Source organism: Saccostrea echinata, unplaced genomic scaffold, assembly GCF_033153115.1.
Source record: "Saccostrea echinata isolate AGI-Se365-2 ecotype Australia unplaced genomic scaffold, CSIRO_AGI_Sech_v1 ptg000023l, whole genome shotgun sequence".
Lineage (NCBI taxonomy): Eukaryota > Metazoa > Mollusca > Bivalvia > Ostreida > Ostreidae > Saccostrea > Saccostrea echinata.
The window spans coordinates 10877906-10890393 of record NW_026889772.1 but is presented as its reverse complement, the minus strand read 5'-3'; positions in this window follow the sequence as shown (position 1 = coordinate 10890393).

Sequence of the window (12488 nt, the reverse complement as noted above, 5' to 3'; positions counted from 1 at the left end):
CAAATATACTGTTCTATCTCTTATTTATATACCTTTTTTGCGTGTACATTTAATGACAGAATTTTTTTTCCTACACTAGAGAAATTTCATTTCTTTATACGTCATATTCTTAAACTCCATTGTTAATGTGCAAAACACCCAAAACTATATATGCAACCAACTAAAAGATAGATAACAATACATTAGGTTGAGTTTGATAGTTAAAACACATGCACGAATTTGAGCACAATTTTATTAAATGATTTGGGACAACTTTCTTAGCCCGATTTAAATTGTAATTTTTTTTTTTTTCGAAAACGAAAGTTGATGGAAAACCAGTCCTTACTACTAGTATTTTGAAGAATAGCGCTTTGAGCTCACAGTTGTATTTATCATGTATACCTTGCTACAATCCAGAATTCGCGAGAAATTTTAGCCTCAGTGGAGAATTCAGTAGCAAATTAAAAAATATTGTTCATTCAATTGAATTGATTTGATTTTTAAGACCATAAAAGATTGATTCTTTCTCGTTAAAGTCCTTTGGAACTCTGTTCACATTCTACGTATTAAAAAGTTATACTTTTTTGCCTGGGCGTGTAATTCTCTAGATAATGTTTGAAAATTTCATATGAATGCATTTCTTATGTAGAAACTCCTGTAATTGAAAAGTATGAATTGGAATCTTCATCGGCAATGGCATTCTTTCATTCTATTTACCATCGACGACAAAAGAGAGGAGTTTCCGAAGAGTGTTGAGAAGGATGTAGTTATGAAGAGGTTGACGAAGTTTACCATTGGTAATACGTGGTGAGTTCTATCTTACCTACTACAATTCCATATTATATTTTTGACAATTTTTAATGTTTGTGTCATTGGATAATTTTAGTGGATTCAAGATACATTATAATTGTTTTTTAGTTCTGGTGCTCCCCTACCAAAAAGTACTATAGTTAACTATAGTTTACGATAGGAAATCAAAGTTTTTACTATACTAAATCAAAGTTTTTACTATACTAAATCAAAGTTTTTACTATACTAAATCAAAGTTTTTACTGTAGTGAATCAAAGTATATTTACTATGAGTTTCAGATCGTTATATTTTATTCTTTTAAATTCCTACAAGCAATTTTCTTATTTTAAAAGGAGAAATTAATTGAACATTAACATATTATTTCAGAAGAATTCATCATTATAGTATGTAATTTAAGATATGTAAGATATATTAAGTCTCTAAATCTTCCAAAAAAGTTCTAGATTAAGTTTCATAGAGAATCAAAGTATCAGAGTATTTACTACAGTTAACTATAGTTAATGGCATAGATATTTTTGTGGAAGTTCTCAGCTGGGCAGTATACGGCAATTATAAAATCTAATCAAAGAAATGATGACATTTATCTATTTTAATCTTGGGGAAACCCAGCAGATTGATAATTTTTATGTACTTTTTAAGTACTTCGGTACTAGCTTGTAAATACGGATATATATTTAATTGCTGTGGTAAAATTTAGAAGTTTATTTCAAAATTAAGGATTCTCTCCCTCATGCATAGCTCTAATCCTTCGAGACGTATTTGGCTCTAATCTTTGACAAACACCTTTTTTCAGTTCTGAAAGGGTTTTTTTTTTTTTTTTTTTTTTTTTTTGAATATTTCGGATTCCCAACGTTTCGGCATGAACATCACTGAAGAAATATAATTGTCGAAAAGAGCATCTGGTACATCAAAATTGGTACCGTATAAGATTTACATGTACTTGGGAGGTGGAACCATGCAGAATGGTAATAATGATATGTAAAGTTTAATTTTAGCAGCATAAATAAGCCTGGTAAGATCATGGAAATGAATCAGTTTTAACTCAGGTTAAACTAGTTAAAATCCTAAAGGAAAATAAATTAACATACATGTACTTGTACCATGTCTAAGGAAACTTAATATATTCATACAGAAATGAAACCTCGGATGATATCTTAGAATACCTAAGATTTCGTTTTAGAACATATTATAGGGTGCTTTCTGAGGCACTCTTATCTACAGAACATAAATGCTTTAAAGTCTGTAATCTGTCACCATAGATGATCCTCCATACCTACTTCAGCTGAAGCTTCATTTTTATAAATATGTTGACGGTGCGACCGTTAGGGCGAGCGCATTGTTCACTTAATTTTAAGATCCGCCTCTTCAAACCGCACGAGACATTTGAAACGTCTAGACTGTGACGTCACATGACGTCGTATGTTAGCTGCATTTCCGTAAACGAAGCTTGAAAAGTACAAAATTTTAACAAAGAACGTTTAATCTACAATCTGTATGCAATATCCATTAAATTAAGTTGAGTTTATTTTTTTGTGAATTTTTAGTTGTTCTTACCGCACCAACGAAGTTAGCATCGAGTACAATAAGCGTTGAATTGTGGGTCCAGTGTTACTGCGTCAAAACACTCGGAGATTGGCGTCAAAAAATTCTATTGAATGAATGTGCAGTAGTCCCAATTTTCTCTTCACACAGGCTTTGTCGTTAGAGCTGACAGTGACGAGCGGCGCTTCGCGCCACTCGCTGCGCTCGCTATAATATTTATATAACATTATAATAAAGATAGTCTTTAAGTGTCATTAAGAAACAAAGATGACTTCATTTGAGCTCCATGTAATATTCCTAATTGCCGTTACTCATAGAAATGTATCGTCTAATGGCTTCGTATATCCATTACTAAATACATGTATTTATACACCTATATTAAAGGGTCAGTTTGGAAGATCTCAGACACAAGGTATTTGATAATTTGTCTTTCTGCAATGTTACATATTTGAAAGAAAAGATGTTCTCTCCTATAGGTCATTTTTTTGTTATCCTGAATTGACCCTGTAGGTGATTTAGTAGATGTACACTTCTTAACTGTCGTATGATACATGTCTTTTTATATAAGAACGAACGAACTGTTCGGAGTATTCTCTGCAATTCTTTTGTGGAAGATTCACACAGTCTAACACAGGTACTTAATATTCTAAGAACAGGGTGGGGCTCACAATATTAAGCACAACTTGATGTATGCCCAGAATTTGAAGCATGGAGTTCTCAATTTTGAGAAGCTGATAAGAAGACTATAAAGGCTTTCTTTCTCGAGTATTATTGCAATCCCGCCCTATGTTTTACTCTATGTGCATGGCCAAAATTGAATCCCTTCTTTAAATCTGCTATGAATAATTGTGAAATAATATTTAATACTGGTAGTTTTCAAGATGACGAAAACATTTTTGCTTTCACATGATTCCATGGATAATGTTTAAAATCTAGTATCAACATCATATCTTAAACCATTCAATAAATAATTTACAATGGGTTCATTTGAGTTCTCAAAAATCTATGTTTACTTGAGTTAAAATATCTAATGTTGATTTATGTACTGAATCACCTACTTTGTTGGGGTTTTCCCTTTGGGATTCACATCATGTTTACTAAGATTATGGATATCCTGCATATTCAAAACTCCTTACACCCTTGTGGTTGCAATATTTGTCATTAAAATTGCTACATATTTCTATGCCATATTTGTAATACATATATTTTAATCCACTGAAGTTTTCATTAGCATAACCTGAAGTTAACTCTGTGAAATTTGATTTGGACCTGCCTTTTAGAATCCTGCGGTATTTGAGATTAACAGCTGCACGTCAAGTCCTTACTATCACTAACAGCTGCACGTCAAGTCCTTACTATCGCAAACTGCTGATCGTTATCTTCGTATTTCAAACCTGATGAAGCTTAATGTATAGCGTCGTTGTATATATACCAAATGTCACTATGAAATTTTTTTAATATAGTTTGTTAGACTTTTCTTTAGTCTGTGGCCTTAACTGGTCACGGTAGCCTAGTGGTACAGAGTTTGCTTCGCGATCAGGAGGCCACGCTTCGATTCTCGTTCGCCACGTCAAACCTACGTAAATGGTGGATGGTGATTGTTCCTTCGCCAAGCGACCGGTGCACTAGAGATAAAAGTCACGGTTATTTCAGACAAGACCTTAAAAACCAAGGTCCCGTGTCATGGCAGACATTGGTACGATAAAGAAACCTCACTGTTCAATGGCCCTGAGGGCCGAATATAGGTCTAAATTTGAAGCCCTTGTCGGGTATATGGTGATGTATCTATATGAGTGAAAAATTCTGGATAGAACGTAAAACTAACAAACGATCAATCAATAGTCTATAGTCTTTATGTCATCAGTGTATCAACAGGTAGGTTCAGTCGAAAGGGGATACTTATTCTGCCATGCCATCTTATCTAATCTCTTATTTTCTTGGGGTCTGTGTTTGATTTGCTCCCAGTATGTACTATTTAGTTTATTTTTATCTACGTCATGTCCCAAAATTCATATAATTACGTTTAAACTGTTGATATTGCACAAATTTTTTGTAGCCTTTAATGGGTATTTCTATGGACATCCAAGTCTTTTTTATTTAAATATTTTGGATTTCCAACGTTTCGGCTTGAGCATCACTGAAGAGACATAATTTGTCAAAATGCGCATCTGCTGCATCAAAATTGGTACCGTATATGATTTACATCCTTATCTTAGGTGCAACAAAAATACACAATTTTGAACACTATACAATTAACATATAGTTTATTAACATATTTTATTTCATGATGTTAATTTCGAGTCTGAGGGGAAAACGACACATCGTCCTTTATGAACTAAATCTATTTACAGAATACTAATGAAACAAGTTCTGAACGCATTCGTTATACCACAGTTTATTGAAAAAAAAGTTTTTAACAATATCATTTTATGAATTATCAGACGTTGGTTACTCTTTTCTTTAGTGTACGTACAAGGAAAATTATAAGTGCAGCAAAATGCATTGCCCTGCAGGAACCTATGCAAGCCTACGAATTATGGACATTGTGGACATCTAAACAATGTTATAGTAGAATGCAGAGGTATTTTCTTCTCTCTTTTTTCTTTATCTGTATATTCAATTTTCTTTGAAATAACTCAAATTAAAATGTCCTTAATCTTGTATATTTCTGACATTTGAAGGTGAAATTAAAGTAAACAAAAGTCATAATATGACTTTTTTGGGAAAATATTCAATAATATCGACAAGTATATTTAAATATCATGCTTTACGAAAAATGGATCTAAATACAGATTTGAATTAAATTTATCATCAAGAGGCATCAAATGTTCACATTTGACCCGCATCTTGTCGGAAGCATATGTGATACTTGCTTAACGACCACACTGATCGCATGGAATCTGTTTTTAATTTAATTTCACTGATCCTGATTTTTTCACTTGACGTTGTCCACTGGTTTAGTTTCTTATATATCGCTATTTTCCTCTGAATTTACTTATTTCCCTTTTCATATTAGAAGTTTTTCTTTAATTTTACATTAATCATGCACCGTCATAACTGTATAAGAAGATTAGTAGATTAAATAACGTTACGGACAATTTATGTTTATAGGTTACATTAAAAAATTTCATTTTAAAAAAGACAATGCATGACTATAAGTCATAAATTCTGATTGGAATTGGTAAATTTTATTCTATGTTTTGTCGCGTAGATGGATAAATGATGAATTATTATGCTTGCAGCAAAACATATTTAAATAAGTCATATTAAACAACGCTTTTTAAACGAACCAAGGATTGAAGAACGATTCAGTTCTTTAGGTTTAACTATTACAAGACTAGAATGGGATATCGTCTAAGAAACAGCCATAATTATGGATTAAATAATAAATAAATTCTTGAAGATTTTTTTTTCAAACCTCAGAATTATGGCTTTCCTACATTCAAATACTTGAACGATTGTTCTAAGCTAAATGTGCAGTAACTATTTATACATCTACATAACAGGAACATGACATATTTAATGTAGAATTGATACTCAAGAGCATGCTCTGAGTGCGATCTTTTTTTTAAACCGAGGCAGGATACTGACTGATAAGTTGAAGTTACAAGTAGTAACGATGTATAAATCTACATAACAGCTACATACATGTTATAAATTTTCATGTAGAATATTTCATTCCTCAGATATTGATGAGTGTGCCAGCAATCCATGCCAAAATTTAGGAATCTGTTACAACATGCGGAATTTCTTCCAATGCACGTTTCAACCAAATTACTATGGAACGTTGTGTGAATGTAGTCAGTGAATTCATTTCATAACAATGTCTGGATTTAAAAAAAATGTTGCCTGTAAATATAAATCAAAATCAAATAATGATTATATTTTTATTCAAAAAAGGAAGGTATATATGATCTTTATATTCCAAGAAAACATATTTATAGGGACATTTTATATGAATTCTCTGGCGTTGATAGTAAAAGGTTCTAATTAAATAGTCATTAATTCAAAGTATTCCTAATGTATAATCTGAAACGTATTACATATCGGTTATCCTTGCGAATATGCTTGTTTCATTTATTGCCTGCAAATAATGTAATATATATCTTGAATTTAAATGGACTATATTTAAGTAATATCGGAATTTTTGGAACATAATCGTAATTTAAAAAATGAGTTATTACCACACATCTATATATAGATTCATTAAGACTGGGGAAAGGTTGAATAAACTAGAGCAACCAAATACAGTAGATAAGTTACTAGTAATGGAAATTAAGTGTCTTGAAGTTTCTTTTAAAAGTAAACATTAATACTTAATAATACATATGTTTTTCTGCTTTAAGTGAACCCACCGTTGCCCTCTTTTGACTGCAATTGTGAGAACTGTAAACTTGGATCCATAGATGGACAAAGCAGTGAGTTATTTCTTCATCAGAAAGATAATCATTTCTAGAGTGTTATCTAATTACAGTATTTGAAAAGATGTTCCTTGTAGTTATGAGGTTAATAATGCAACTATTTTCTTTATCAATTTCAAAAAGCAAATGGAAAGTCTTATCTAAATATTGCGATTATATATACTTTATAAAGATAAAGATAAGCTTATTATATCAGACTTCTAAAAGCTGCTTTCCAATTTCAGTGTGCCCTCATATCGACATCTTGTTTCTGATTGACGATTCGGAAAGCATGTACTTAGAGGGTTTTCAATATGCTCAAAACGTTATCATAAAACTCATAGATTGCTTCAACATTGGAAAAAACGATATAAAAGTAGCGCTTATGACTCATATAGTTCGTCCACCAGAATTGTTTTTGAGTTCAACTCGTATTTGACTAAAACAGATATCAAAGATGCAGTTTTGCGAACATCATATAGAGGTTATACAAACACTGATTATGGCTACACTCTAGATCAAGTCGGAACATTTATGACTTCTAACTCGAACAAAAGGCATCATGCAATGAATATAGTAGTTGCTATGACGGATGGAAAAACAACAAATAACTTTTTGACCAATGCACAAAATCTTCACAATTCTGGAACGTATGTATTTGCATTCAGAATTGGTGGTGATTCGTCACAACTTCAACCAATCCTGGAAACCCTTGCTAGCAATCCAAACTCCGAATTTATCGCCAGTGGTTTCCTTGATTTACACAGAAAACTATCGGAATTTACTAATAAGTTGTGCATAGGTGCGTATTTTAATTTCAGAAGAAATATCTCATGACAATTAGCTTTTTCTAAATATTGAAATCAAATTTTTTTTTTCTATTTAGGGGAAGTACATCCAGATATTCTGACATGCGAATTAAGAATATCAGACAAATTTGGACAAATGAGCCAATCCCCATCGACAGGTCCTTCTACTTGTTCAAACCAGCAAGACTTCTACGGAAAACATCAAGCTAATAGCGTGAGTGGTCATCTAATGATCGATGCCAAACATAGTCAATACAAACATAACGTTACTGTTGATGATTTTGGATTCGGAATTGTTGAAGTGTACTTAGACATCATTATACAGACAACATCAGATACATATTTGACCTTTATTTGATTAATTGAGAATATCGGTTTTAGGTTTATTTTAAAAACAATCAATTTTCTTTTCTTTTTTTTTTTCTTTTTTTTTTTTTTTTTTTTTTTTTTGTTTTGTTTTATAGGAACTAAACAAATTGTAAAATCTTCTTCCTTATGAAGTTTTACTGTAAATAACGCTACCCCTTTCTTTTCCATTGATGTAAATGAAACAAACAGTGAAGCACTTTTCAACGGGAACAGGTAACAATTGTATCGTATGAAGTGTCTATTACTGAACTTTTCTTATGTCTAATTAAGTAAAATAGATGGAACAAATAATCTGTCAGAAACAAGTTAACATGCCTTGAGTAAGTATTTTTAAAAAAAAAACCACAATAAGCGTTTTTGCGTTCACTTTGTAGTTGAGAGTGAGAATATTTAGGATAAAATATCATGATTTGAGAAAAAAGTGTTTCAATAAAACTAACCATATCATTATTTTCTCAAATTATGAGTACAAATTATGATTTGATACTGAGGCAATGTAATTTGGTGTTCAATATTAAAATTCCAAATGCCATAAAATTTCAAACTAAATTTATCCGCTGTGAGGTGTAATTTTTGTTATGTGATTTATTTTTTTATACTCTCTTTAATATGTTTCTTTCAGATTCTGTTTAAAATATAGAGCTTATGCGGGAGGATATGTAGTGTTCAGATCACATACGTACATATATGGTAAAACGGAAGCTGATAGAATACTTTGCTATTTCTTTGATAACTTGTCTCCAAAACATTCTTTGGATCTCATATCATGCAATAGTACACCGCTTAACATTTCAAAAGAAGTAACGAATTCCCCAGAACTCTCTGTTACATTCCTTGGATGGAAAGATTATGATTTTGCAGGAGCCGAAACAATCTGTGCATCAGGAATACAACATTTTGAATTATTCTTGCACGAAATGGAATACGATGGATTGAAGTTGAAAGCAAAGCATTCATCTATTTTAGGCAAAATACAATGCTCTAACTGTACTTCCTTCATCATCAACATACCAGCAACGTCCAACCCAATGCTATATTCTGTGGTCTTGGAAGTTGATGATATTGCTCTTAATTCTCGTCAAGCAAGACGTTTTGTTTTGTTTGATAATTCATCAAAAATATTATCTCACACAAACAAAGCTTTGCGTGTATCTTCAGCATCGGTCGAGACAGGATATGTTTGGCAAACAAATCATCGAACACTCTGCTACGATTGGACTGCAAAGTACTATAATGATAAGTATGTTCATTACAATCCAATGAGTCCAATTGATCCAGGTGTACATAACACCTTTTCAGGCATTTATGAGCAAACGTCAGGCCACTTTCATCCTACCGGAACTCCAAACATAAGAGGGATAACCCATTTTAAGTACAATTTAGCGAAAACCTCTGGTGGTCATTTCTCAGCCCTAGCTACTGACGAAATGATAACAAATATTTTAAACGAAGGTGTCTGAGTGAATATTTCTAATTTGGAGGATGGGGATGAGGTATATTTTGAACTTTCAATGAGCGATGTCGTAAGAAATGAATTTTTCGATAATGTCACAGTATTCATTGACAAATCTCCGCCTGTGATAAGAATCTCGGCCTCATTCGAGATGAAGAGGATATGCTTTATGTTCATAACCAGACAGATTTATCAAAAATGAACTTAAGCTTTCAAGCTTCTGACATCCAGAGCGGATTGGATCATGTTTCTTGGACTGCTGGGTGGACGGATAATCAAGAACATTTTGCACACAAGATTGTTGGGGTGAAAATAATTCAGGTAAAAAGACGCAAAGAAAAGAGTTTTCTAGGGTAATGAAAGGTGAAAAGAGAATATTGAAATGTACAGCCCAATGAAAGCTATTTAGAATATATAAAAATTTTCACTTTTGGAAGAAAAAATAAACGTTATTCACCCCAATGCTTAAATTGAATTCTATGATAAGCAGCAATCTCCACTTTATAAAAAAAAAACATAGATTTGGCAGGGTTTTTTTTTTTTTTTTTTTTTTTTTTGAATTTTCGAACTGTTGGTAGTAAACTTTGCGTTTACACTTAATTTCCATAGAAAATCCTAATATTATTTGCCTTTCTGGGGTGTTAGAAAATGAAATCTAGAAAATATTAAAAATAACGTAGTTCTTAACAATTTTTATTCAGGCATGTCATACCGGATTACATTGTTACTGTACACCGTTAGGATATTGTACCAACTACAATTTTACGTTGGATTTGAACTCTCTTATTACAAATAATACACATATAGGACAGCATCATCGCAATTATACTTTCGAAATCGTGGTAACAAATAAGGCGAATCCACAATCAGAAAGGTCAGTAGTCATTTTAATTGATGAATCTGCACCTGAAGTCGGAGTAATTCAAGAAGGTGAATCTGATAAACCTGATATGGATTTCCCAGCAACAGAAAATATCACAATCAGTTGGAAAGGATTCATTGATTATGAAAGTGGCATACGATTCTACAGAATAACAGTTTCGAATTCATGCATTCCAAAATCGGCCAGGCTACAAAAATACCTACAGATTCCTTTCTTTGAAACATCGAAGACTTCTCTTCGAGCTACATTGCCAAATATTGGAAAATATTTTGCATCTATTGTTGCATTTAATAATGCATTGGAATCATCTGAAGTTGTATGCAGTGATGGTATAGTTCTCGATAGAACACCACCAACAATCAGAGCTGTAATTGTAGAAAATCTTTCTATGAACCCCAAATATGCATGTGACAAAGATGATAATGTATGGCTAATAACAGAATCAGTCAGGAAGATTAAAACCAATTGTACATGTAAAAATTTTGCAAGCAGCATTTTGGACATCATACCAATAGATGAAAATGCTAATTTTACTATCGGCTGTTCTGAAAATAGTATAAAAAACGAAACTTTATTTTTTTTATCTCAGTAATGATCATATTAATATAACTTGGAGTATTCTTGATTCTGAAACTTCTTTAAATGAAATTTATATCGGATTCGGGTCGTCTTTATTAAACAGTGAAACATCAGACCTAATAGGATATATAAAATCTTCCCATAAATCTTTTTATCACAAACGACATCTAGGTCTTGATATCGACAGTTACTTTTATGCATTTATAAAAGCTGAAAATAATGCCCTGATGAAAACAATTGTGCATATAGGACCCATTTTAATTGATGAAACACCACCCATATGCTTTAGAAAGCCAGAAGTCGTCATATCTGATACATCGGTAACAGTGTACTGGAATTCCAGCTTTTTCTATGATATAGACCAGACAGAAAAAATCAAGAAACTCTTCTACAGAATAGGTAATTTTTCATAGTCTTTTGAAACCGATTTAATAAAAAGGTGGCAAAATCAAATATGTTCAATTATATTCCAGGTACAAAAAGTCAAATGGTTTCGACATTTTCAAAATGGGAAGAACATCTTTCAATTTCATGTCCAAATAATTACGAATGTGTTAGTTTAAATCTTGAGGACATACAGACACAGTATTCAGATACCCATGAAAATTTTCATTTTGAATTCCACATCTACAGTGCTGCGGGATTGTTTTGTGAGATACAGTCTATGAATTTCAATGTTCCATTTACATCTCGAACATTTTACGGAAAACTGTACGATTTAAATCCTTCGTTTGCAAGCAATTTAACGCTTGAAAATATGCATGACAGCAATTTTACATTTTCAAATAGTTCTTTCTGTGTAGGATACCATGGCACTTTTCCAACATCTGATGCAGTTTATGAATTTGCAGTTTATTCAAATACATCTCATCAGGTCTACGAAAAAGGAAATATTATTGTAATAGAAAGCTCTCTTTTCACGTATTGTAATTTTAATATACAGCTAGACTTTTTTAAACTATATACTATCGCGATGAAAATTACCTCTTTGTATGGAATCCTTGAGACCAAAACTAATGGATTTATTAATATTGACCAGAGTGTTCCCTCATTAAATGTTAAAGTTCGATGGAAAGGGCTGTGACGAGACAACGGTTATAACACGGATCTCAAGTTCCGAATTTAAAAATAACACAGTTTACATTCATCCCACATTAGTAATTGGACAACATTATACAATATTCATTATTTCCGAAGACTTCAAATTTAGCATGTCAAGTAAGGATGTAATAATGTCTCCCAATGCGGCATTCAATGATTTTTTATCGTTTATTCCAATTGAGGAGCATCCTTTTTTCGTCATCGAAGGACTCTCGGAAAAAGTGAATCTGTCGGCGCTTATACTCCATAAATGTATGAAAGATCTTGAACTCCTACAAAACATGGATATGATATCAGCTAATTGGGAGGTGCATGGGCCAAGCTCTAAATTCACGAGTTATAGAATGGCTGTTCACTACTTTTGTTCGTTACAGGAAGTCTGCAATGAAACAATTTTATTTGGTAGAAACATTGAAAAAACATTTTCGTCATCAATACTTACTGGTCCTTTGGGGGATGGCTTTTATCGAGTATCGATAAAACCATGTTTTGGACATATCTGTACCGAATCATGGATGTCCAATGGATTTTATCTAGAAAATTTTGACATGAACATGGGACG